General features: G+C 39.6%; 1 pseudogene; it reads right to left on the reverse strand.

Moving 5' to 3' along the window:
- Positions 1-848: 848 nt before the first annotated feature.
- LOC147890973 (uncharacterized) overlaps positions 849-26767 on the reverse strand; it is a 30531-nt pseudogene continuing 4612 nt past the window's right edge.

Raw genomic sequence — 26767 nt, forward strand, 5'->3', positions numbered from 1 at the left:
GGAAGATGGGAAGATCCCAATAAAACTATGCCCCCCAATGCAAGAGTTTTCATATCACCATCATAGGTTGTAATGGTTAGTCATCCTCAAAGCCAAATGATTAGGTGTGTCATAACAATAAAACGTATCTATTTGCATTATAAAAGTTTTACTGAATAACCTATTACAACTCTAGTATCATTGGAACAAAACTAAACATCCTCATCCTTCTTCACCAATAAACCAACATCAACATTGGAACAAAACTAAACATGGCAGCATCAAGATGTGCATTACCAAAATATAGTTTCCTCATTTGAAGATAAATTTAAGTGATATATGAAGACATTGAAAAATGACAAAGGGGAAAGAATTTGGTGATGGGAGGGGGGAATGCTTGAGGAAGATGGTAAGATCCCAATAAAACTATGCCCCCCAAATGCAAGAGTTTTCATATCACCATCATAGGATGTAATGGTTAGTCATCCTCAAAGCCAAATGATTGGGTGTGTCATAACAATAAAAAGTATCTATTTGCATTATAAAAGTTTTACTGAATAACCGATTACAACTCTAGTATCATTGGAACAAAACTAAACATCCTCATCCTTCACCAATAAGCCAACATCAACATTGGAACAAAACTAAACATCCTCAATCCTTCTTCAACAATGAACCAACATCAACACAAACAATATTTATTTGCATTATAAAAGTTTTACTAGATAACCGATTACAACTCTAGTATCATTGGTACAAAACTAAACATCCTCAATCCTTCTTCACCAATGAGCCAACATCAACATTGAAGTTAAAATCACAGTCATTGAAGCTCCACCTAAAAGAAAAGAATGACCAACAAGATTCTCTCACACCACACGATGTAGTTCCTGCATCCAAGAAATGTTGTTGATCTTCACAAGAGCTTCATCTTCCACAACATCAATAACATTCCAAAGTCCACCTTCACCACCATGAACAAAACATCTACCTCCCCTCACATCAGTTATATCACCCACAATAAGAGAATCATTCTAAAGTCACGTACTATATGCAGCACAAGGACAAAGCTCCCACGTATGCTCACCTAGTGAGTAGCAGTTATGGGCATTAGGTATGGTAAAGTTGTGGCCACATCCCCCACTATCATGCTTATAAATGTGTTTACTTTGACATCTTTTGATATCATCTGTGTGGTCTTCGATATTTCCCCCCTTTATGGAGACCATACAATGCTAGATACTCACCTTCTCAAAAAATTCGTCCTCAAAGTTTGCATGCCTAGAAGGATTGAGTGTAAGTGCATCCACATCCTTATTTTGATGTGCATCTTCATCAATATCATAGATTTGCTCATCATTGCTTGGTGCCTCCTCTATCTTTTCACCCATCAGGTTTGCTTCATTGTCACGGTTATTTAGGCGACTTTGAATGTAGGCGTTTCTTCCATTAGTGTGCTAAATTGCCAGGGTATCATTTGGAGCAATGTATCAGTCTTGCAAACTAATAACAACCCCCTTGTTGTCCATATTTGTTTCCATCGTGTGGGCTGCTGCTTTTATTTGAGCAGCTATCCCAACATAACCCTTTTGTAATTGCACCTCTAATAGCCTGGAAACAACCAAATTTTTATCCTACATATCGAGGCATCTTCCGCGGCTTTGAAGCATGATTTCGCTATGTACTAGGGAGAGGCATAGCATGGCTAGGCTGCATAGCAACATGGCTAGGTTGCATAGCTGCTCTAGGCATCATAGCTCCAAGAGACTCTTTGGGTGGATCGATATCCTTCCCATCCCCATCATTTTGGTGCATAGAAGGAAGCGTGGGCTACTTTCCCATCGATTGCATTGTAATGTGTACAACCTCTCCAACCTTCTCATAAATTTATTCACCAATTTGTTGGCCCATCTGCTTCTCTGTCGTGTGCTGAAGTATCACCAATGAAGTATCCATGAAGTTAGCCCTTATGCCATTAAACATGTGCATTGCAAAGCTAGGAGGTATACCCTTGGGTGCTCCTGAAATATCAACTTTTGATTCTTGCTATTCATAGCCATTTAAGCTACTATTTTCATTAGAACCATCAAGTGTGTGCATTGAAAAGCTAGGAGGTATACCCTTGGGTGCTCCTGAAATGACAGCTTTTGATTCTTGCTATTCATAGCCATTTAAGCTGCTATTTTCATTAGAACACTTCTCCCCACAACATCCTTTAGTATTTATAGGTACAGTCACCTAGGACAGTTAGTACAGCTCTAACCTAAGACCTTTAGGACTGTTAGGACAGTGTCTTAGACCGAGGTAGTCAATAGAGCGAGCGAGAAAAAGCGAGCGGGCCCAATGAAGCGAGTGAGTTTTTTCACAATTCCTCCGATGAGAACAAATTTGAAACCGAACTTACTATAGCAAGATGTTGTCATAATAAGCATACCAATAATCAGACTTACAATCCACCCTATCTTTCACTTGAAGAACATAAACTAATTACCAAACTCATAACATAAATGACTGTTGAAATACCACTTCACCCGCAAAATGCACTAGACCAAAACTTTCCAAATGTGTCCATGGTTCACCACAACAATTATCAGTCTATGAACAAAATGGTGTCTTAAACTGGCATGTTCTAATCCCCCTAACATTCATCATCAAGAAAGCAGTTGCGTGCATGTGGTTTATCTAATTGGCACTCATCATATCTCTTGTCGGCTATCATGAACCTTGCCATTTTTTCTGCATAGCATGGCAACAAACTACAACAAAACATACATTTCAAAGGAAAGTAAGTCAAAGTGGAACAATGAAAATAATTTCCAATAAGAAGAACTTGCCATCCTTATGTGTTATACAAAAGACAATTCGCTACCAACAAAAAGCAGAAAAAATCAATTGCTAGATGAAGGCCTTACAAACACTATCCAAAGCATCAAAATTTGTACTTTCTTGATTCAAAGGCACCCCTAAATGCTCACTATCTACCATATTATAAAGATGCTAAACAACACTTTCAAAGTCCTCAATTCTAGCATTCAAAATATATAACAAAAAAACTCAGGGCTAGTAGCACACTACTCATCAAAGGGGTTTGTGACAAGTTCCACTCTCTCTTCTTCCCCCTCTCCATCATGCTCTGACCTGATCCGTTTTCCAGAATGATCTGCCACAAGTGGCTCAACAATGCTAGCCACAATATCGTTGTCTAAATCAAGTGAAAAACAAGGCCTGACAAGCATGCATAAGAGGGGCTATACCACAACCCATCTTTAGAACTAGCCCTCCAGGAACACAGAGAAGAGACATAATGCAACCTACAAAAAAACTACTCCTCTCTAGTCCACCTCGTGCTAGCTGAGAAGACATCGGCACGATTGTCCTTGCAGAGGGAGGTATGTAATGAGTCCAGACATCTTCATGTGGATCAATCAAAAGCTGTTGGAAAAGTGGAAAGCTCTCCTCCCAAAAAACTATCGGACTCTTCTTTGCTCTATGTATTAGAGCTAATACTGAAGATTGCATCTGGAAGCCACATGGAGAATTTAAACATGTATAGTTGACTTCAACTAGCAAGCATTATAGCATGAAAGATGGCAAACATAGCATGCATAGGACTAACGAGGAGACATTTGTCAAAGACACTTTTATCATGGAATGCAAACATAGAACGCATGGAATGGTAGCTTACCTTAACACTTTTATCATGTTCTCTACAAAATCCATATGGAAGCTTGTCATGAATGATCACACGTCTGACAACTTCCAAGCCCTGGACATATGCAAACTGTTCCATCCAACCAATACATTGTCCTGCAAGCAATTAATTTTATTAAAAACTAGTAGAATGGAAACACAAAATGTGAAATGTCAATTGTGGTATTGTGCCAGGACATATGCATGCTAACCAACCACTATCAGACAAAGAAGCTGATGCAACTGCAAGCCCATGCCACACATGGTCCTCGAGCAAGACATTCCAAGTAGGATTGGATCCTCTCTCATCAAGTGGATAGCCAGATGGAAAATCAAGCAATATAAAATATGAAGCCCACTTCACCTTCTTACCCATCCTCTTGTAGTCTTGATCTCAACTAGCCACTGTAATAAAAAACTCATGCAAAATAGCATACTTATCATTTCTTTTAGAGTCAGCAAAGTCTTTGCCCATTGCAATGTAATCTCCAACTGTACAAGCAAACAAAGGTGTGATGCCACGGGCCAAGGAAATGTCAGGTGACTATGATCGATGGAACACGTATTGCTTCACAAGTCCCAAGATTGATTCTCCACCTATATGCAAAAGCAAATCAATTACAAGTAAAACTAGTGTTAAAGGAACAACTACATATGGAGAACACAACAACACCCTTACCTGCACTCTCTATGTGATCCATTTCATGCCACATAGGACTAGATGGTCCCTCATCTAGAAAGAGAAAAATCATAAACTTATTAATGCAATGTCAAAACGAATTGAAGACAACATCAACAAACAATCATATTGTATCTTCCTTACCTTTTTTTGTAGGATGTTCTTGTTTCTCTTTCTCTTTCTTATCTCTCCTTGAGCTTCCCTCCACTTTGTCCTTACTTGCTTCATTGGCTTTTTGTGAAGCATAAGTATTGTACAAGTCTCTTTGCTACACCAGTACTTGTCCTTTAGGGAAATCTATCCACCAGAGACAATGTGCTAATTCCCATTGAGAGAGACGGTGCATGCCAGGTGGATACATGCATGCAGCATGACCAATCTCCACCCAACTCTTGCACAAATTTGGAATGTCAGAGATCCTTTTCTCTATTGCCAAGTGGGAGAGATATCTATCAACCAAGAAAAAAAAAAAAATGGATGTCCCAAACCATCAAAAGGTCAAGAAATCAAGTGGAACAACCATCAATGATTGTGTAATTACATGAATCAACAGCATAAACATAGACAAATGAAAAATGAACCTTCGAATGAATTGACAACATACCTATAAACCACCCTATGGGTAGCCATGTCCAACTCAGATAGTCCATCTCCTTTTTTTCCACCCTTGCTCTCCATCTTTGTTTCCTTTGATCTTAGCACCACAAACATACATTTTCTCCCCTCTAGTTTTATATCCTGCATGTATTGTTGCAATGTGTAATCCTTAGGGGTATCCAAAGGCATGCCCATTGTTGTGATCACCCTCAAATCATCAAGCACTTTCAATGACTGTCTCTCCACCGTCTCCAAAAATATCTCTCTACTAATCCACCTAAACAGTAAGAGTTGATGCAATTTTATAATAAAAAAATAAGAGTCATGCCATTGGCAAGAAACAAACAAACACCATGAAAGATGATTTGTATTGGTAGAAGAAACACACCCTCTATACTCAAGGTCACCCACAGGCATGAAGTACATGTCTCGCATAGGTTTAGTGGCTTCTAACAAAGAAAGGAAATTTTTTTTTTTTCTAATCTCAAATTAGACTTTGCAATGAGTTGGAGCTTCTCCAATGTCACGCAAGAGTTCGTACCATCAAAGCACAAGGCAAAAAAATTTTCCAACCAAGCCTCTCCAGGACCAGGATCTATACAATTCAACACCTATCCAAAGATGACATGTTAGTCACTTAACTTCAAAATAAATGCAACAAAGTATAGAAAATTCAATTCACACCTTTCCCATCCTATCAGCAATTCTCTTTTGAATTATGGTACGCTGCTTTCCTTCTGCCTCTCCCCTTTGATCTAAAGGTAGCTTTGTAGATATTTTTTCCATTGCTCTTTTAAGCTCTGTATTGTACTCAACCTACATACATAAGTTCCAATTAGAGAAAGCAAAGGAGTGATAAAGATGTAAGTGTCAATACAAATGCAACATTCTACCTGGAAGACAAGCCTTGCCAGATAACCTCTTGTCAATGGAAACCATGGCTTCTTCCCTTTACTCTCTTGAGCCCTCCAATTCTCTATTGATTTGATCTCACTAGAAAATAATGTTCTCATAAACATCGTAGAGTCACACTCACAAATGTTGTGGGCATTTATGAGTATGTCCCTTAAAACTGGGTTTGATAATGGCATGTTCATTCACGCTAGAAAACAAACAGCAGAGTACACAACCCAATCAATGAATGCAAAGTAGCATAAAACACAAATGTGGAGAAGATTCAAAGAGTCCATGTACTTAGGAATTCATTCGTTGTAGCCCTGCCAAGAGAGCAATCTCACTAATTTTCCTTGGGTCAATTATTGTGCATACCACTCGTACATGTCTTTTCTTGTTTGTAGGAAAGATTTCCTTGATAACACTCATCCATGCAGTGGTCCTATGATTGCCCTCCCAAGCAAATAACATCTTTTGCGACATAAAATGAAAGTCAGTGTTAGACATCACATCTTTCTCAAACTCCTCATCCACCTCTCTCCAGGTGGGAGACCAACTCTTCCTCATATCATCTATCACAACTATCTCCTCTCCATCACTCTTGTCGATAGATACAATGAAAGACCCTTTCTTTGGGAGATATCCCTCCACTTGAAATGTACTTGTGAGTGAAGATACATCATCATGGAGTCCTCTCACTCTTGCATAAGGTATCAACCTACACAAGGGAATGCGAGGACACTGATCTGAATCAAGCATCCTACATTTGCCAATCACATCACCTCCTCCTTCCACTTGAACTTCACTATCATCCAACTCATCCTCCTCCACTCTTGGACTTTATCTCTTTGAATTGATGATAATTTAACCTCTAGACCCACCAGACTTTCTTGCTCTTCCATTCCACCTACTGATGATTCAACATTGTGATCTACTTTTGTTCCTCTTGTCACCTTTGTAGAATGTGCCACTTGAACTTTTCTGCCTTTTTTTCCTGTCATCCTGAAAAGAAAAAAAACAAGGCATTTTTCCAATCATATTTCTCAAAACCTTTTCAATAAAAACCAAAACAAAAAACAAGAAACAACATGTAACAGCAAATAGAGTATAACGTACGACAGGTTCAAAGGTCTTCTCAAATCTATCCATACGCTCAAAAAAACATGAGAGCTTTTTCACACATATATATGATGAAGGTTTTGTTTATGAAAACATATGCAATACATATCACAAGGGCAAAGCCCCAAACAAATCATGAAGTGTGTACACCTCATGAGGGAAAAGCTTCAAACAAATATCTCAAATTGCTGACATATATGAATGCAAAGGTGTGTTAACTCACACTTATGAATAAATATCATTTTACATATCTAGACACAAATACTTGTATCTACCAATTCAATTGATTTCCAGTTTAGGGAGAGTTTAGGGAACATTGACCCACTTGTGTCCTAAAAGAAAAAGGTTCATCTCCAATGCACATAGTATATCAACTTGCAATGGTATCTATACACTTGGATATATGGAATTGCAATGGTAAATATGCACTTCTATGCCTACCCCTTACCCTCATGAAAAGACACCTTGAGAGGCGAAAAAGGACAGTGCGTTAACGTGCTATCCTTTTTGGCATCTTAAGCTGTCTTTTCATGAAGGCTTTTCTACTCAATCCTCCATGTATCAATACTTTCTTTCATACTCACAAAAGGCTTCGACCATTTCATCTTTTGTCTACAAGTATGCTGTAGTGTACAGGTCTTATGGTCTTTGGAATGCTATTGGACTCTTGGAGGGATAGGTCACATGGTCTTTTGAATGCTATGCAAGGAGGGGACTATTGGACTGCCCGAGGGACCAAAATAGGCAACGCGTTAACGCGCTGTCTCTTTTGGTCTCTCATGCAATTCTAGAGCATAAATAGGACTATCTTCAAATTCAACCTTCTTTACCATGGTCGCTACCTAGATGCCTATGGTCTACAAGGTTTTGTAAAATTTTTTCTCTTATCTCTACGCTTGAACATTGGACTTGCACTCGCTCATTTGTTTTGTGAACTTCTTTCATCCGTTCAAGAGTTGAATATCACTTGAATGCCTCACATGGGGGAGGGTCTTGGACTGCCTGGGGCAACAAAAGAGGCAGTGCGTTAACGAGCTACCTCTTTTACTACCCTTGATAGTCCAAGTTCCCCTCTCTTGCATGGCTCTGGGTAACTCTAGCAACCACAGGCGTACATGCCTCGTATATATCGTTTGTAGAAAAGCTTGCTTGCAGATATGGATTCATGGATTGGAACAACAAGAGGGAGGTGCAAATATGGTTCATAGAAAATGAGTTGCAAACTTTGTATTGAAGGAGATGCAGAAGCGACAACCAGTGAGGGGTTTTCACATGACCTCATGATAGTCCAATCCTGTACATGAAACGTTGATAGCTAGCTCTTATTGTGATTTGAGTGGACATTGAGGGCAAAAAATGGAGGCGAAGCAAGAATTGTATGAATGTTCTTAGATTTTGTGAATGCAGTAAAATGACACTATCTCAGATTCGTGAAGTTACCTTAGATCCCCGAGTTGTAAACCTATGAAAAGCTGGTTGACTAGAGAAACTAGAGGAGACCAATGATGAAGGTAGGTTGTTGCAACATCACACTGCAACATCACTTGTTGCGCTACCTGCTTTGGCCCCAACTCTCAACAGGGTTTGGCTTGTTTGCTGGCCCTCTTCAACCACCACAATAGAGTACCAGAGAAAGCGCTAACCAAAACTAGACTGTTTAAGTGATCCTGAAACAAGATTAGGCTTAATCGAACCTGTGACCCAGCAGACCTGTACCAATATGTTTGAACAGGGGGAATTGCTGGTGGTTTTTTGCGATAGCCAAAGCATCACAGAAGTGCTTCATCTAGAGCGGTCTATAAAAGATGAGAGCTGTGGGTGTCTTCTGACGTTCGAGTTGTGAGGGCAAACTTTTTTGTTCAGTCTTCATCCTAGTAGTCAGCAACATTGGGAGATGAGAAGGAGCCAGACCACACACCTGTTCTAGACCATGTTTCACGTCAATGATATATTCACCTCTTTAATGCTCAGTAGCATCGGCTCAGAGATATGCAAACATAGCCTTGGATTGTCGCTTGGAGTGGGAAAATACTCATCTCCAATAGGGCAAAAATTTATTGCTATCTAGCACCACAAATTAAGGAGCATTGCGGGGGCACAACCTTAGCGCTCACATTTTGAAGCATTTTTGCTGCAAAATGCCATTGTGGGAACAGCTTCGTAGTCTGCAAAGAGAAGAAAGGCGTACATCCAATAGCTCGCTTGCTAGGTTACTTTCCTTCTCAATCAACATCGATATCCATTCATCTTCCCCCTCTTCAAGTTTTTATCGAGATCTTCAAGTTTTTATCGAGATCCATTTCAAGTTCCATTTCACCATGGAGCTACTAACTTGAAACGGAAGATCTTGATAACTTGAATAGTAGGTCACTAAAGTTTTTATCGAGATCTTCAAGGCATAACGAATAGAAGGGAGCTTCTGATCACCACACTATAGTATGCCTTGCACTGCATGGTTCATGCTCCTCCATCGTCTTTGAGCATCGCCCACAACCTCCATTCCATTTCACTCAATCGTAGAAGATGACGACCCAGCTTCCTGAGCTCCCTCGAGCCTCGAGCCTCGAGCTCCGGAGGTATCCAACTTCCTTCCTCTCCGAGTCTCCATCACCCACTAATAATTCTACATAAAAAAACAAAGCTGCAGCTTCGTGCTTCTCCATGGACTGCCACCACAGTGAGCCACCTTGCTTCATATCTCTTTCTTGCTTGCACTCTTACCGTTAGGCTTGTGTTCTTACGATTTGCCTCCCTAGGCTATGGTCATTGAATTTCTGAAGAGAAAAGAGTACTTACCTCAAAAGCTCTTTGCTCGTTGAAGTTTGTTGAAGGCCGCAAGGAGGTCGATGTCATTGAAGTTTGTTGAAAGCTGCAAGCAGGTCAATGTCAAGGCAAGCACCTCGAAAAGGAAGGAGTCAACATCACTAAACTTTTGAATTGTGGGAAGATGAGAGGGCAGGAATGGAAGGGGGTGGGGAGTGTTGGAGGAGTGTCAGGAGCATTTGGGGGAGGAGATGGAAGCATTAGGGAGGGACCTATCAGGATAGAAAGAGAGATAAAATCACTTCAATGCTGGATAGAAAGAGAGAGAGAATCTAACCCAGCCCACCATGCCCTTCCTCATAATATCTTCAAATTTTGCAGGCGATTTTGTAGTAACAATTTTGCAGGCGATGGCAGGCCTAGCCTTTAGAGAAACGATTTTTGAGGGATTTTGCAGGCCTGGTCATTATTAGATGGTAGGAGAAGACGTGGGTATGGGTAATGCCAGAAACCGCATAACCCTTGTAATAGTGAGGAGAACACATTGTAATGACTCATGATGGAAATAGTAATATTGCTCGTTCATGCAAATGTGAAGTAAACTAACACATTTTGATAGTTTTCATTTTAGATATGGATTTGAAGATACTACTCATTCTAACTATTGCTAGTAAAATATAGTAATTATAAATCTTTAATTTTTTTCTTCATATTTTAGTCTTTCAATACCAATATATAAATTTGAAAGTTACTTCTCTTTTGATTCATTTATATTAAACGTACACCCTTACTGAAGGAAATGCATGGAGGCATCATTCAAGTTACTATATGCATGAAGGCATCTTGTTCAAAGATTACCATTATTCTAAACAAATAAACACATATTGTTCAATGAAGACTTGCAGTTAAATGACCACCTTGGATGCTAATAGTGACATCCATTTGCATTTGACATTTACACAGACGAACTTGCTTCTTCTCTTCTCTCCCATAATCCCTCTCAATGGCTCTTTCAACACTTCTCTTTGCTCCATTCTCTTCGGTCTCCAACACATCTATGCCATTTCTTCTTTTTCCTCCCTGCTTCCGGACCCTTTTCTCTTGTTCTTTGGTTGGTGTGGTCTGGTGCTACATCTTGGCTCTAGCATTTGAATCATGCCTTTCTCAGTTTTCATTCGCTTTGGAGAACACGAATCATTGACCATTCATTTTGACACTCCTTTTCTGGAGGTTTCATTGGTGGAGCTTAAGGAACACTTTCACATTGAGAACGAGGACATTGAGCTGCATCAAGAAATCGGAATAGATGAGCTTGCCATTGTACTTCCAGTGGTGAACTTAGAGGATGGTCAGAAAGGGTTCAAGATTAGTGGTAGCCAACAATCAATGTTAAGAGTTCACATGCCCTATAAAAGAGGTACTCATGGTGACTTTATGAATCATGAACTAAATAGTGTGGTTTCACTTATAGAGAGGATGCCTTTGAATAGTTCTCTTCATGTTGTGCTCAAATCTGCAGTTCGGTTGGAGAAGGTTACTGAGCTTCCTCTAACTTATGATGGATATATTGTCTTCGAACTTCCACCTATGCCTAAGGGTTCACCAATGTCTGGAATGGAACAGAATGCTGATGGTCATGTTTGGACAAAATATTCCACATGTTCGCAAGACTGCTTCAATGGTGTTGTGAGAATGAGTAGATGTTCAGGTTATTTGAGATGTTGTAATTTGGATTGTCCTTTCCTTGAATGAATGGGAGTTTTGAATGATACACAATGGAAAGGAAAGCTTAGGAGACCTCCTCTACCTAGTCCCATTGATCCAGCCTTGGGATCACTTGTGTGCAAGCATTGTGATGCAATACTAGAGTGTGTTTACCTATGCAATGCTATTATATATTATTGCTTTCCCCATGAACGAGTGAAGACAATGAGATGCGTAGTGCATGTGGGTTTCCATGACCATCCAGTTGAAAAATGTAGAAGTCGAGCAAAGGAAATGCAAGTAGAGGATCTCATTTCAATGCGTGCTAGGTTGAATGGAAATTCTTCTTGCAAAAATATCGAGGTGTCTGTGGCACAAGACCTTATGATGGAGATGATGCTAGCAAAGGATGGGATTGTTTTGGAGCCGCTAGATGATCAAAAGTTCAAAGAAGTGCTTGAAACCATTACACCAATGACCCAGAGAAGGAGGCTTCAGAGAGTGGTGTAGAGCGCAAGAGGTGAGGCTAGAGGAGGGGATGGTGGAATGGATTCAATACTTGATTTAAAGAGGAGATGCAAATATCCATACCTACAAAGTATCCTATTTCCTGAACAATTGCAAGATGAACAACAACCACATATCTTCAAAATGTTGACCATTGGTCCAGGATCAGGAGTTGATCTAGTGAATCGCACGTGGCCTAGTGGAAGCTTGGGATCACAATGTGTTCATTTTGACCATGTGCATCGAGTGAGGGGATGGTCAACAATGGGTGCTCATGTGTATGACCCATTCATAAGGGAAATATTAACTATAGCAATATGTGAATTCAAGGTGGAGGATAACCATGCTCAAGTTCGATTCTGGGAGCTACTGAACAATACAATGGAGAAGAATGGTTTTAAAAAACCTGAATTTCATGGATTCATGGCAGATGGGGAGCAGGAGCAAATTGGCTGGCTGTTTGCACTGTTTACAATGGTGGACCTGAAAATGTGATGGATGGTAGAGAAAGAACTTGTGTTTTCCATTGGGAGATGAGCATGGTTGAGCACACCAGACGATGCATTAAGCCACAATTTTAGGAGGAGAATAAAGTTCTATGTTAGAAGTGGAGAGAAGCAACAACTTCAACTTTTGCAGACCAATGCAAACAAACATTGAATTTGTATTGGTCCCCGATTCATGTGAAGGAGGGTGAGCTACCAACATTGCATACGTGGCTTGCTTGGTGGGATGTTAGAGTCAACCAGTGGGGAGGAATGTTCTTGCAGCAAGAAACAATTCAACTTTTGTCAGTGCAGCCTGATGCATAAACTGATGCACCATTTCAGTTAAGCCCAAGATAACAATAAACACGAAGTATATGTGCTTGCAAGGCATGTAGGGACTTTTTCTTGCTTCCCTTTCTATGAAATCAAGGCATGTGCAATGTGGAAACTCTGAAATCAAGACACTATATGTTAGTCCCTTGGACATTGATCCTGTTGTACGAACATGGAATACATGCACCTCATGTGGAATAATGTTCTCTCCCACCACCTCCCCATTTTCTGTAACTGCCTTGTGTATCCTTTCCTTGAAATCTTTATTCAACTTACTTCTCCATGAAACAAGCTTTCCATCATAATGAGAAGGGCGCACATGGCTAGGTGTATGGATTTGCTGTGCATAAGGAGGTCCCATCACACCAATAGAGTCATCACTATTAAATACAAACCATGCACTTACAAGGGCACCGCTCTCATCTACAGTCATTGATGTCCCACTTGCGACCTTCCATACACCTGGAGAGACCCCAGGAACACCTTGAATGGATTTATCCGCATTCCATGTATGGGTGACAGAAGTACTACAAAACCATACAAACTGCTCTGTCACTCCATGAGAATGTTGCCTTCTTCCCTTAAAACAAGGGGTTGGCACACCATAACTTGCACTTCTACCAAGTGAATTGATTAGTGCCCCACATCATCTCCGACTCTCTGCCAAGTAGCCAAAGCATGTGACAATGCTATGTGGTTCGGTTCTCCTGATCGCCCAATTGGCTTCATGAATATCTATCTCTCTACAAACCACGTCCTGTGGTGGACTTTTAAAATCAATTTGTCTTCTTTTTCCTATCACTCTCCTTGTTGTCACTGTCATGTATTCTGGTCGATGACTATCATTTGCATGGACCGATGTTAAACATTTTGAACCCCTCTTTCTTCTTATGCTCACCGGTTTTGTTATTGGCCTATTCATCTCAGGAGATTGTATCCCAGCCGCTTCAATCACTATGTGTGATAAATCCATAAGCCTATTTCTGTCCCCTTTACCAGACCCACTATCATCAAGTATTCTTCGCCGGAGAGCATCCAAATTTGGTCCTATACCCAAGTGTCTTCCATTCATAAAGGCATTGTAGTGGGCACTCTAAAGGACATTCATTGCAAGATCTATTGCACAAGCATCATACAATGTTATGTGTTTTGCATATCCATGTGCTGCTCTCATGCTAGAATGTTTTGTCTCTAAATGGTTCACTGTAGGAACAAATCAGAATCGGATAATATATGTAGGTGTGCTTCCTTGCATGAAGCTGCACTAAGTTGTATTTTTTGAAGGTGGAAGAAACCCATCAAGCATTTAGTAGGCAGCCTAGATGTCCCTTTTTTATATTTCCTTTGGAAGTGGATGACATACATAGGTGTGCTTCCATGTTTTGGCAATGCATGAAAAAACATTTTGTACAATCATTCCAAGGGTTGGAAGATATTTTGAAGCATCAAATTTTTATATCAATTTTTTTTGGTATGACATGCTTTTTGTGCTATGGAGTTAATAACTTTTAGAAAAAAGGTGTCTTCTGACAACATGAAGAGCAGTTAATGTAATATGTTACTATTCTCATTATTGAAAGCATTCAATGTTTTATTTTATCATTACTTTTTCATAGCAAAGGAAACATGATTTGAACATGTACTTCTGGAAACATGCTAGCCAAGATGCAGGCGAGTGAGTAAGCTTTCTTGAAGCATAAATTGTGGTAATTGGCTGTCCTGGATGAATATGATGTGGTTGTTATTAAACAGATAACACCTTGCATTGTTGTTTGTCCACGCTCGCTTATTTGGCCTCGCTCACTTTTCTTCACTCGCTTTTTGGTAATCCTCTCTTAGACCAACCTAACCCAGCCTTTACCCTTAATTAGCACTAACCTAACCTAGAGCCAAACTAACTAAGCCTAAACCTAACCCTGCTAACTAAACTAACCCTTGGTTAAAAATCTAACCTAGGAATTGCAATTTGTAGTCTATGGTTTGTACAGGCAACGGAGGCCGGTTGGGAGAGTAGAAGCGGGATGGAGGCGAGGATCTGAAGGCAGTGCGACGTTGCATCAGCATGGGCATGGGCTAAGCCATGTAATGACTAGATGGTGTGGGACTAGTTGCTCCTCAAAAACTGCCAATGGGACTGGCTTTGCTCATAAACGGTTTTGGCTTCTGCTCATGAATGGATGCGTGAATGATTTGCTGGATCTATTGTCTGTTGGCACTGGTGTCAACGAGGCCTATGACCTGCATGACCTTATTAAGCGACGAAGCTTCCTCTAATTCATGAGGGAAGGTATTTATGTGGGGAGGCAATTCGTCAGTCGTGTATTCCACTGTCAAGCAGAGCTTCACAAAGCAATAGCTTATTCACAAACACACCCTTGCTACTGAGCATGGTGAGCAAAATTTGCAAGATATGGTGGATAGCTGTACTCCTTGATTGCAAAAAGGTCTTCACATGATTCTTCGCAATATGTTGGTTCATTTTCATTTGCATCTTATAAATTTTTATTTTTCATTTTTTATTGGGAGAGAGAGAGAGAGAGAAAGAGAGAGAGAGAGAGAGAGAGAGAGAGAGAGAGAGAGAGAGAGAGAGAGAGAGAGAGAGAGAGTATTCTTTTGCAAGCTCGGTGGTTCAAATAACAATCATTGTGCTAGTTCTAGTTGGGTATCTATGTAACCTAATCTAAGTAAGACAATCGAGTCATTGCACAATTGGGTCTAGCCACAAGTATGCTTGGTAAAATAGTATGCTTTATAGCAAGTCTAGTGGTACTGGAACATGGTGTGTAATATACACAGTCATTGTTAGACATTGAATGTGCTATGTGTGTAGTGCACTACATTCACGATCATGCTTGTCTAAAACCCTAATCTTAGCACATGAAAGGAAACTGCAACCTAGCTACAATGTTGTATTTTTTGTTTGCATGTTGTTATTTGATGAAATTATAGGTATTTCCAACACACTGATGCCACATCCAATGGAACAAGATCAATACCACGCTATCTCTAAACCATAATTGGTGATATTAATAAGAACATCAAAGGCCAATGCAATGAAAGCGATTTTTGATTGAGCCCAACTTAAAGTGTTTATTTTCAAGCAATGAAGATGTAAAGAATATTGATTACTACTGTCATATGCTAGTTATCAATCTTGATTGTCATGACCACTGTGCCAATGATTGCAAGTTGTAGACATAGGTTTTCCAAGAAGTATCATGGTGGTTAAAATCATGACCACTGTGCCAATGATTATAGGTTGTAGACACCATGCTACTACATAGGTTTTCCATGTACTCTTTTTGATTTGTTGGATGAGGAGATGGAAATGTACCTGAGATTTAGGGTTGAGAACCTTGACATAAGAATTGGGCAGAGGAGCTTTGAGCATTACAAACCATGGTATGTCAATATACTCAAATATGGGAATGTGTGTTGTTGCAAAACACACATAGACTTTGACCTACCCTGACAAGATTTGAATGACATGAGATGTCGTGATATTAGAGCATTGATTCATGGATATAGATGCCCATGTCTCATAGGTGAATGTCCTATCTATTGGCCACTTGGATCCTTGTTGTATGTTGCAAGGGAAAGCAAAATTTAATGCACTATGTTATTTGTGGGAGCTAGATATTTGTCCAAAGGGAGATTGTGAATGGCACCAAATTGATTGCATTTGTGGCAAATGCCCATGGTGTGCTGTGAAGGATGATGTGAAGGAGAAGAATTTTGTATGATAAATGAATTCAAGAAAGACAACCCTATCATTGTAAAATGGATGAGATTTGAAATGATTGAAGAGATGCCTATTGTCTTACAAGACCACTCCACCATAGGAGCTTATTTATCACATAGTAAAATCCATCCCAAAATATTTGCTTCACAATTTCACATCACATTGCCAAGATAAGCAACCCAAGAATTGCCTTGTCGATTTTCCCAAGGACATAGTTATCAATGTGATTGATTTTGCTTAAAATTATTCTTTTCAAGAACAAGATGAAATACAAAGTTCACATTGTTACAACGACTAGATAACAATTTTGGTGCATATTACCTATGGCCAACTGCCAAATTCTATTATTGATAACAGTCTTGATGAGTTATCTTAATGGTAATGACTACTCCGATTGATGGTTTGACCTTTGAGTATAATGGCTTGTGTGCATGATGTGTACCCTTCATCCTAGTGAATTTCATTTACAAAAAGAGGATCAAATATTTTTGTAGGTCAAGAAGATTCAACTATGTCCAAGTCAATATCTAGTAAACATTATATATGCCACATTACAAGTACTCCTAAAATTGTTGTTTTTTTCAAGCATTTACACACTCAAACCACATATGTTTTTGTATCCTTTCACCCTAAGTTGAAGAATGCACTTGTATAAACATGTAGTGGAATTTATTTGGATCTAGCCATGGTATGGGGGAAGATGATGGAGAGATTTTTTATCAAACATCACTTAATAATGGCACCACATCAATTGACATGCCCTCAAGATAATGCACAAAATACCCATGATGCAACGAATAATAAGCAAGCTATTATTGACATAAGTTAGCATGCCCTCAAAATAAGTTACAGAATGCCCATGATGCACCAACATGGCTTTTGTCACCTCTCTATAGGGGCGAATTGACATACAATAAACATAGCCTCAACAATTGCTTAATGCACAGAGTGTTCCACGAAGTGAAGCTGGATGAAGTAGAAAGGAGAAACATATATAACTATGACACCATTGAGCTATTATCGACATCAATTAACATGAACTCAAGATAAGTTACATAATGCCCATGATGCAGCAACATGGCTTTTGTCACCTCTCTAAAGGGGCATAGATGACATACAACAAACACATCCTCAACAATAACTTAAAACACAGAGTGTTTGCAAAGTATATGGGGATTTTTAAACAACCACCTTTGTCTCAAATCACGATAGCTTTCCTACTTTTGTAGTGTGTGTACCATGGGATATTTGGAGAAGTGTGAGGACATTGAAATTGTGAAACAATGGAAGCTATGCAGGGTTTACCCTCTACATGATGATTAGAGTCGGTGACAAACAATGGACCACAATTTGGGGAAGAATTCGATGACCTCACCAATGCACTAGAAGAGGGGGATAACTTTGCACTTCTTACTAACTTTGAGGAGAATGAGACGGATGGCTCATACCTTGTGTTGTAGTGTACCATATTTCTCATTCTTGATTTCTCTCATAGATCCCTATTAGAGCCAAAAAATACAATCTTATGGCTTCTTTTCACCTTAACACTTGCATTCATGCACCTTCTTCCATATGTGCAATGTTGGCATCCTTCCACTTCTTTTGAACTTTCTTGCTTAGCTGTTTTAAGGTCAAGGAGACCTCAGCAAGTCTTATAACCCATTTTCAACATTCTCCACCAAACCCAAAAGCAAAGAATCTCCTAGATTTTTGTCTTTGTTGTCTAGTGTAAGATGTAGTAGATCTAAGTCATAGTTCTATGGATCTATGTCAACAAGCTTATCGGAGGAGCCCATTCCTGACACTGTGTTACAATCTTCATAACAATGAGAAATTTAATCTCATAAGAAATAGGAGCACACAACTAAAGATAAAAAGGCCTGCCTATAGAGTGATAACGTTACCAACATCCAGTTCATTCCATATTTTAGTGGTGACATCTTATTGCCACCCAATCTCACTTGGGATGTCACCTTGTATAAGAAAAACCACACATTATTTAATTATCCCTAAGATGCACAAAAACTATTCACTCCATGAATTTATTATATATATTGAAGATAAAAACATCATAAGAAGAGATAAAGTATAGTATCTATGTATTTGAGTATAATGGAGTCATACTCTACTATTATCACAAAAAGCATTGACTCAATGATGTTATTATATATCAAGATAAGTCCGTAATTGAGTATGACTCTATGTAGTAAGACTCCTAAAATTGAATCCATTCTACCATTATAAAAGGTGATAAAGTAACACATGTATTTATTTGAGTATAATGGAGTCATACTCTCTATTAGCACTTTTCCTATAGAGAGTATGATGATGTTTGTTATTTCAACCACCAGGCTAGTCATGGTAAAACATACATTAGATACTTATGCATTCAAAAACACTCACTATGTTTGGACTAAACCATCTCGGTGGTTGTTGTAACCAGCCCAGCGATGTTTTGCAATTAGCCTTGTTGTTGCAACCATCCCAGTGGAGCAAATAGCAAGGTGGTTGATATTTTAACCACTAGGTCGGTTGCTTGCAAGATCTCTCTCTCTCTCTCTCTCTACACACACACACACACACACACACACACACACACACACACACATGTATATATATGTAAATATGTGTGTGTGTGTACCCTGGGGCGCCAACTCAATGTATAATATGTTACTACCCTCGTCCAAAATCCAGGGTATGGGGGGACAAGGTCCATATATAGTATGCATGGATTTCTTTAAAATTTTCAATATGCAAGGGAAAAATATGAAAATTTCATGTCCCCCCTCCCACAAATCATAAGGTATATACCTTGAAAATATGCAAAATTTTAAGATTAGTACATACTTTTCATAATATGTGAGGCCCAAGGGGGGGGTCTTTTGGATGAGGGGGGGTAAAACAAAAAATACACTAGAATATGAAAACTCATCTCCTTTCAAATCAATGAAACTTTTTCATGTGTTACCCAATTTCAAGGTGTTTAGATGTATTTGAAGCTCTTTTGGTGTAGAACACAACCATGTTAATTTGAATAATTTGTACTCATGGCATATTGTTAAATTGATCTCATACTCAAGATTTTGATAAGTTTTCTTACTAAAGGGAGTTGGTGCCCTAGGGTGTGTGCACGCGCACATGTGTGTGTGTGTGTTTAAGCCCTAAGAAGTGCCCAAAAAGTGTTCAAAGGTGCTCAAAATGTGTACCGGTAAAGTGCCATAAGGTGCTCATAGAGTGCAAGGGAGTTGAAGAGTGATGAAAAGCTAGTTAGTATTGTTAAGGAGTTTGTACAGGTGCTAAAAAGCCAAAAAGTACTCAAACAAGCTAAAAACTGGTCAAATGAGTTAAACTGAGAACAAATGTCCCAAAAATGCCCAATTTATTTATTTTTATAAGAGCTAAAAAATGCAAAAATAGTGTAAAAGAACGCTAAGAAAGTGCTACAAAGTGGCTAATGTGATAAAAAGTGCTCAAACATGCTAAAAAGTGTTAGAAAGTGCAAACAAGTGCCTAAAAAATGCTAAAATGTGCCAAAAGTACTCAAACGTGCCAAAAATTGGTAAAATTTCTTAGAAGTTCTCACATGCTCAAAGGCAGCAAACAAGTACTCAAATGCATTAAAAAGTTCTCTAACGCTAGAAAACATGCTAAGAGGTGTTAGAAAGTGCTAACACGTGTTAAAACATGCCAAAATTACTCGACGAGTGCTAAAAAGTACTAAAAAACTAAAAAGTGCTAATAACAATACTAAAAAGTAGTAAAACATGCTTTAAAAAGGCTTGAGCAACCGCTTAAAAAATGCTCCAACAGTACTAAAAAGTGCTCCAACTATGCTCACAAGTGTATGAAAAGGGCAAAAGAGTCCTAGGAAGTGCCAAAAGAGTGCTAAGAAATTTCTACACAACTATCAAGAAGCCTAAAAAAAGTGTTTATATTCTTAAGAAGTTCGAACGGCTAAAAAGTGTAAAAAAGTGCCTGAAAATTGCCAAAAAGTGTTCAAAAAGTGTGAAATAGTCCTAAAAAGTGCAACAAGAGTGCTTAGAAGTGCTCAGCATGCTAACGGAAGTTTAAGAGTGATGAAACTTGTATTGTCTCAAAGTGCCTCAAGTGGCTAAAAAGCTTCTAAAAGTGCTAAAGAGTGTAGAAAATGTGCTTTAAAGGTCCTAAAATGTACTATAATAGTACTTTAAAATAGGTTCAAGATAGTGAAAGGCAAAAGACAAATTGGAAATATGAACATGTTCAACAAACTGATGATACATGGGTTTGTGTGTGTGTGTAGAAGGTATGAAATTAAGTTTTTAAAAAATATTACTACATTGGTGCTACAAAGTAACAAAGTCTCATCTGTGTTCAATTCATTGATGTTTCAATGGCTTGCACTTTAGGCACATCATGTTGGCACACACCTAACATAGAGTTACCACAATAGACACAATCCTGCCAAAAATGCCTACAATCGGCTTGCTCTACACCAAATTATCCAAGGATGGATTAACTATAGAAAGGGGGGCATGTTTGTTAGAACCAAGAAGCCTGACTTCCATAAGAGTATGGGCTGAGTTTGGTGGGACAAAACCCTTGATATATAGAGATTTTCCTAAAATGATGTGACTCTTTGTATTCACAAAATCCTGTTTCGCCGGCTAGGATAAGGTTCACTTAAGGACTATAAAGCCAGATTGTATAAGAAGGTGTTATTGCTGCACCAATAGCTGTATCAGTGCTTGCCCTCAAATGGTGAAGTCTGTTGGGATATCTCAAGGTGTATGCCTCAGGCACACCTTATGTTTCTATGTGTGAGTGCTAGAGGCACAGTTAGGTGCCCACAAGCACAGTTAGGTGGTGGAAAAGCCACATAGGATGATTGAGTGAATCTAGGAGATGATTGTGGAGCTTTGAGGTCATCAGTGATGTCAGTGACCGTGTATGAGGTGAATCTAGGAGTAGATTGAGGAGATGATTGTGGAGCTTTGAGGTCATCAGTGATGTCAGTGACCTTGTATGAGGTGCCTACTTAAGGACCTCTTTCTTCTTCATTCTATAAGCAAGTATTCTGATTTTGTGTCCACTCTACTCTTTCCTTTCAGTGTTCCAACATGGTATCAGAGCCATTTGATCCCCCTTGAGCCCATTTCTGCCACATCATCATCTTCTTCCTCTTCTTCTTCTTCACCATCTCTCCCTCTTCTTCCAAAAATTTGCTTGAGCTTGTTCTCCTCCAATTCTCACCCATTTCCCACGCCCTTCCAGCTGGAGATCCCTCTTGTTGCGGCGAATTTCGGGCTGCAAGCAATTGAAGAACTACACGCTCTGCTGGTCGCCATTGTATGAAAGTCGTCGATTCTTCTTCCTGCGTTTTCTCTGCGCCTGCTCCGTCTTTGTCTAATTACTTTCAGGGCAAGCTTCTCCATACCTAGAGCTACCTTGTGCTGAAATCTGAGCAGCAATGGCTGCATATTGAAGGAGAAAATAGAGAAAAACCAGTCGACTTTGTTGAAGAAGGAGAAGGCGACCTGACGCATATTTTCGCCTCTTCTTCCCAGAGGATCTACTGTGGTATACCAGCTTTCTTTTGCCTCAGAAAGCCCCCTTTCTTTTGCTTTGAAGAGTGTGCTATGAGCCCTCCAAGTTCAACTCTCTAGTTTTGACAGTTTTGACATGCTTTTGAAAATGATGCTACATAAAATGCTACTCTAGCATTTCTGGTCTTTTGAAGTTTTCAATAACTTCACTACAAGTGTTGCTTCAGTTTTGTTTTGACTTGCTAGACCTGGTTTTGATTGGAAAGTGTTTATTTCATCCACTTCTATGAAGCATGTAAAAAGAAGCATCATTGTTTGAATCTAGTCACTACTATTTGCTACATCAAGTGCTCATACTTTGGAAGTATTTCAGTTATTTTTGCCTTGTAAGAGAGATAGACACTGCCCAATATCTGGGTTAGACCCTCTCATGGCTACCTTATATAATCTTGAGAAGTTCAATGGAAAGGGCTTCCATACATGGCAAATGAAGGTGAAATTTGCATTGATGCGGGAGAACTTATGGGGACTTGTCAAACCTACTCCTACCGCTTCTTCTACGGCCTCCAATGCTGGACAATCTTCAACACTGACACAACCGGCAAGGGATCCAGCAAGAGAAGAAAAAGCATATGGTATAATTGCTTTAGCTTTGGGTGATGATTACATACATCATATCTCTGACTTGGAGTCTCCTTCGGAAGCTTGGCAGAAGCTAGACATAATTTTTGGTGCAAGCTCTCACATCTCTAAACTATCACTTAAAATCTCTTTCTTTGAATTAAAGATGGCAAGTGATACTACTTTAGCTGCTCATGTCAACTATATGCGGAGTCTGATGACTCAATTAGCTTCTATCAACTCTCCTATCACCCCTGATGATGCTATGGCAGTGTTACTTAAGAGTATGCCTGAAAGTTTTGATCACATTGTTAGCACTTTGAAGAATCTTCCCAATCCTAACCTTGAAGGCATTATCTCAGCTCTCCAAGAAGAAGAAAGGCATATGGAGCTAAGGAAAGGCAATGACACTGCTTATGTTATGAAATTCCAGAAGGGCAAGTATACTCCTTGCAATCACTGTGGAAAGACAAATCACCTTTCAAAGGACTGCTTCAAAGTTAATCCATGCAAGCACTGTGGCAAAAACAACCATAGTGAGAAGTTTTGCAGAGCCAAAGCAAAGACAGAAAATGCAAATCTACTTACAGTGAATGAGCCTCCACAAGATGAGGCATCCTTTGAAAATTATGCATTTTAAATCATCTCTATGTATGCTCCAGATCTCTCTTTTTATGTCAAGGTACTCAGCCTGGATAGTCCTCCAAAATGAATAAAAATAAACTATTGTGTTTTGTGTGTTTTGTAAACACCTTTGGTCACCTTATGATGTAGGCCATGTGTATGTTTTGTTCCATGGTACCTCCTGCAGACATTGTGTGCATGTACATGCAGGGGAGATAACCATTGGAAGGTCTGTTTGTATCCCTTTTTGTTTACCTTACACCCAAGGGAACCCTTGCTAGCATGAGAACCTAGCCATAGATTAATCCTTGACCACCATGAGATGGCATGAGAAACTATGAGACTAGATGTATCCTTGACATAGCCTAAGGCATTTCCTTGAGGGGGGGTTTGTTGGGATATCTCAAGGTGTATGCCTCAGGCACACCTTATGTTTCTATGTGTGAGTGCTAGAGGCACAGTTAGGTGCCCACAAGCACAGTTAGGTGGTGGAAAAGCCACATAGGATGATTGAGTGAATCTAGGAGCAGATTGAGGAGATGATTGTGGAGCTTTGAGGTCATCAGTGATGTCAGTGACCTTGTATGAGGTGCCTACTTAAGGACCTCTTTCTTCTTCATTATATAAGCAAGTATTCTGATTTTGTGTCCACTCTACTCTTTCCTTTCAGTGTTCCAACAAAGTCTCCATTGCCTTTGCACATTGGTTCATGTTACAGCAATGTAGAGTGGCACATAGTCCTTCCAAGAAGGATAACTTCACCATGGCAGGGGTAGAGTTGGTAGGGAGTGTCATGAAAACTGTGGAGAGATAGTGTAAGATCCACAAGAAGATGGATAGTTGAAGGTAGGACAATGGTGCATTAAACATTATTTCTTATAAAATACATCTAGTATGAGACAATGATATGATTTACAGAGTTTAGAGGGTGGAATGTAGTTAAATAAGGTAGCAACAATGCTTAGTGCAAGAATTGTATTGAATGAAAAGAACGGAGCTCTACAGAACATAGTTGCTGCATTGGAGGATGCCAACAAAAGGAAACATCAACATGAAGGGGTGTCACAAGTTGTTCATTCTCTACAAAAGCAATTGGAAAGTCTAGAAACAACATTAAATGATCTTTTGAACTGTAGATACTCAATGGAAGAGCCTATATGTTGCAAGCTAGAGGCAAAAAAATAGAGTCCTTGAATAAAACACTTTCTGTTCTAGATTATGATAGTTTCCAGTCCTCATTGGCATTGGCATCTGGCATGGCATTCTTTCAGGTTAATTCATAGATTTGTTGGACCTAAAAGTTTCCAAGTGTAAAATTCTTTACCAATTTTGTAGGAAGGCTATGACAATTGTTTCCTCCTAGTTTTATAGGAAGGATATGACAATTTACTTGAAGAAGTGGAAGAATCTACTAGAGAGTGTGCATTTGTGGATGCTCTATTATAGTAGCATATGCATAGTACCTCACTGGTCATAGTTCCCTCAGTTCCCAATGCTTGCACATCCAATAGGACACTACCAAGTTTGATAGGGCTTGAGTTACATGTGGCCTATCCTTGAATGACATGGAGGTGGTGGGTGTGTGCATGCTCCCATGTGCACACCCCTACTCTAATATGTTTTACAAGCCAGTGTTGGAGAAAGGATGAATGTCTAGATCACAGCTGCATGCTAACTATTTGTGCAACTACAAAGCAGATGGTGTTGGTGCACCATGTCTGTCCCTCCATCAAATACTCAATGGGTATGTTCTTTTACCGCTGCTTCATTACTCAACACAAACACACACACACACACACACACACACACACACACACACAAAGGATAAGGCATACCTTTCGAGCTGTGCTTTGAGACACTAGCCATTTGGTAACCTCACATCAAGCTCTACAAAGATGATGGTGGGTGGGATGAAGTGCATTTGAAAAATGGCTTGAGAAAGTTGTTTGAAATTTGGGGGGGATGAAGTACATTTAAAAGTGCCTTTGAATGAGGAGTGGGCTTGAAGGCAGACCTATTGTAGTATTGCAACCTATTGTTGCTCCCACCTATGTGCTTTGTCGACACTAGAACTTGGCCACTTTAAAGTGGAAAAAGTTTACCAACTTACCTTGCATACACCCACAGAGAGAAAGAGAGAGAGAGAGAGAGAGAGAGAGAGAGAGAGAGAGAGAGAGAGAGAGTTTTTGCTATTCACAACAAAAGGAACATATTTAACTAAAGTGAGATTCTTTAACTAAATATTGTTGTTATTATTATCTCAATTGCATGTGGATATTGAATAATATAAAGTTTGTGAAACATAACAATATACAATACTATAACAAATTGATACATTTTGGTTTTTTTTTTGTGTGTGGGACAATATATATACACATTTTTTCTACACAATCTCAATATGAATGATTCACCATGTTTTCTATGACTAGTTATGTTGAGTGATGGAAGCTCAAAGATAATTGTTGATCACATTAATGACTATATAGAATAGATGTTCTGAGATGTCCTTTAAACTTTACAAAAATGCAAAGATACATGCCCAATACCATGTAATGCATGACCAAGGCAATGCCAATACGTGATCGAAATGTCAATGCACATGTGCAAGCCCGCCGATTCCGGCAACACAATGCCAATGCATGAATGCAAGCCATGTGCCTTGCTCAATGCTATTTATGCAATGCATCGGATTAATGAAATGATAATGCATGAATGCAAGCCATGTGCAAGGCATGGCTAATACAATGCCAACACATGATCTCAATTTCAATACATGAATGCAAGGCAAAATCACTAATGTAAGCCAATGTATTATTGCAATGCCAATGCATGGATGCAATTCAATGCTTGTAATAGATTACAATGTCAATCGATGAATGAAATACAATGGTCAATGAAAGATAGAAATTTATGTAATTGACTATAATCTAGAAAAGAAGTTCATGACTATGATGTGCAGAGGGTATTCCACGAGAGGACCGCCTTTGCCCACTTTGCTTTCAGATGTCCTATCTATTATGCCATTCGAGGCCAGTACCATTGCCTCTTCCGCGACGGATTCGGCTCCCTCCCACACATGCTGCAGTTCTCGGATCAGCGATGCCTAGCCGCTTTCCTACATGAGATGACTCGCCATTGAGATACCTCTCTCCGAGCACGGCGACACGAGCAACGCACACAGCATGAGGACACCCAGCAGCCTATCACTGACTTCTTCCAGTCATAGGATACCTCTTCTCAGTCTAGCCAACGACACGGACGTGAGCGAGAGCCAGAGCCATGACAGCTACGCCAGCACACAGACTCACACATCCAGGTCCATGACATCTCGTCTCTGCTCTCTGCCCGCCCCACTGGGGTTATCGTTGCCCTCATCCACAGGGCCACCCGCCGCCCCCGACGACCGAGCTCGACTAGGCCGCGCGATGTCAGAGGCCAATCATCTATCATAGGGTTTTTTCTTACCTCCCATTTGATGGCCCCTCTATGATTGGTCTCTGAC

The sequence above is a fragment of the Dipteris shenzhenensis genome, chromosome 18 (assembly GCF_047967505.1).
Source record: "Dipteris shenzhenensis isolate YYH24624 ecotype China chromosome 18, Dip_SZ_1.0, whole genome shotgun sequence".
Taxonomy (NCBI): domain Eukaryota; kingdom Viridiplantae; phylum Streptophyta; class Polypodiopsida; order Gleicheniales; family Dipteridaceae; genus Dipteris; species Dipteris shenzhenensis.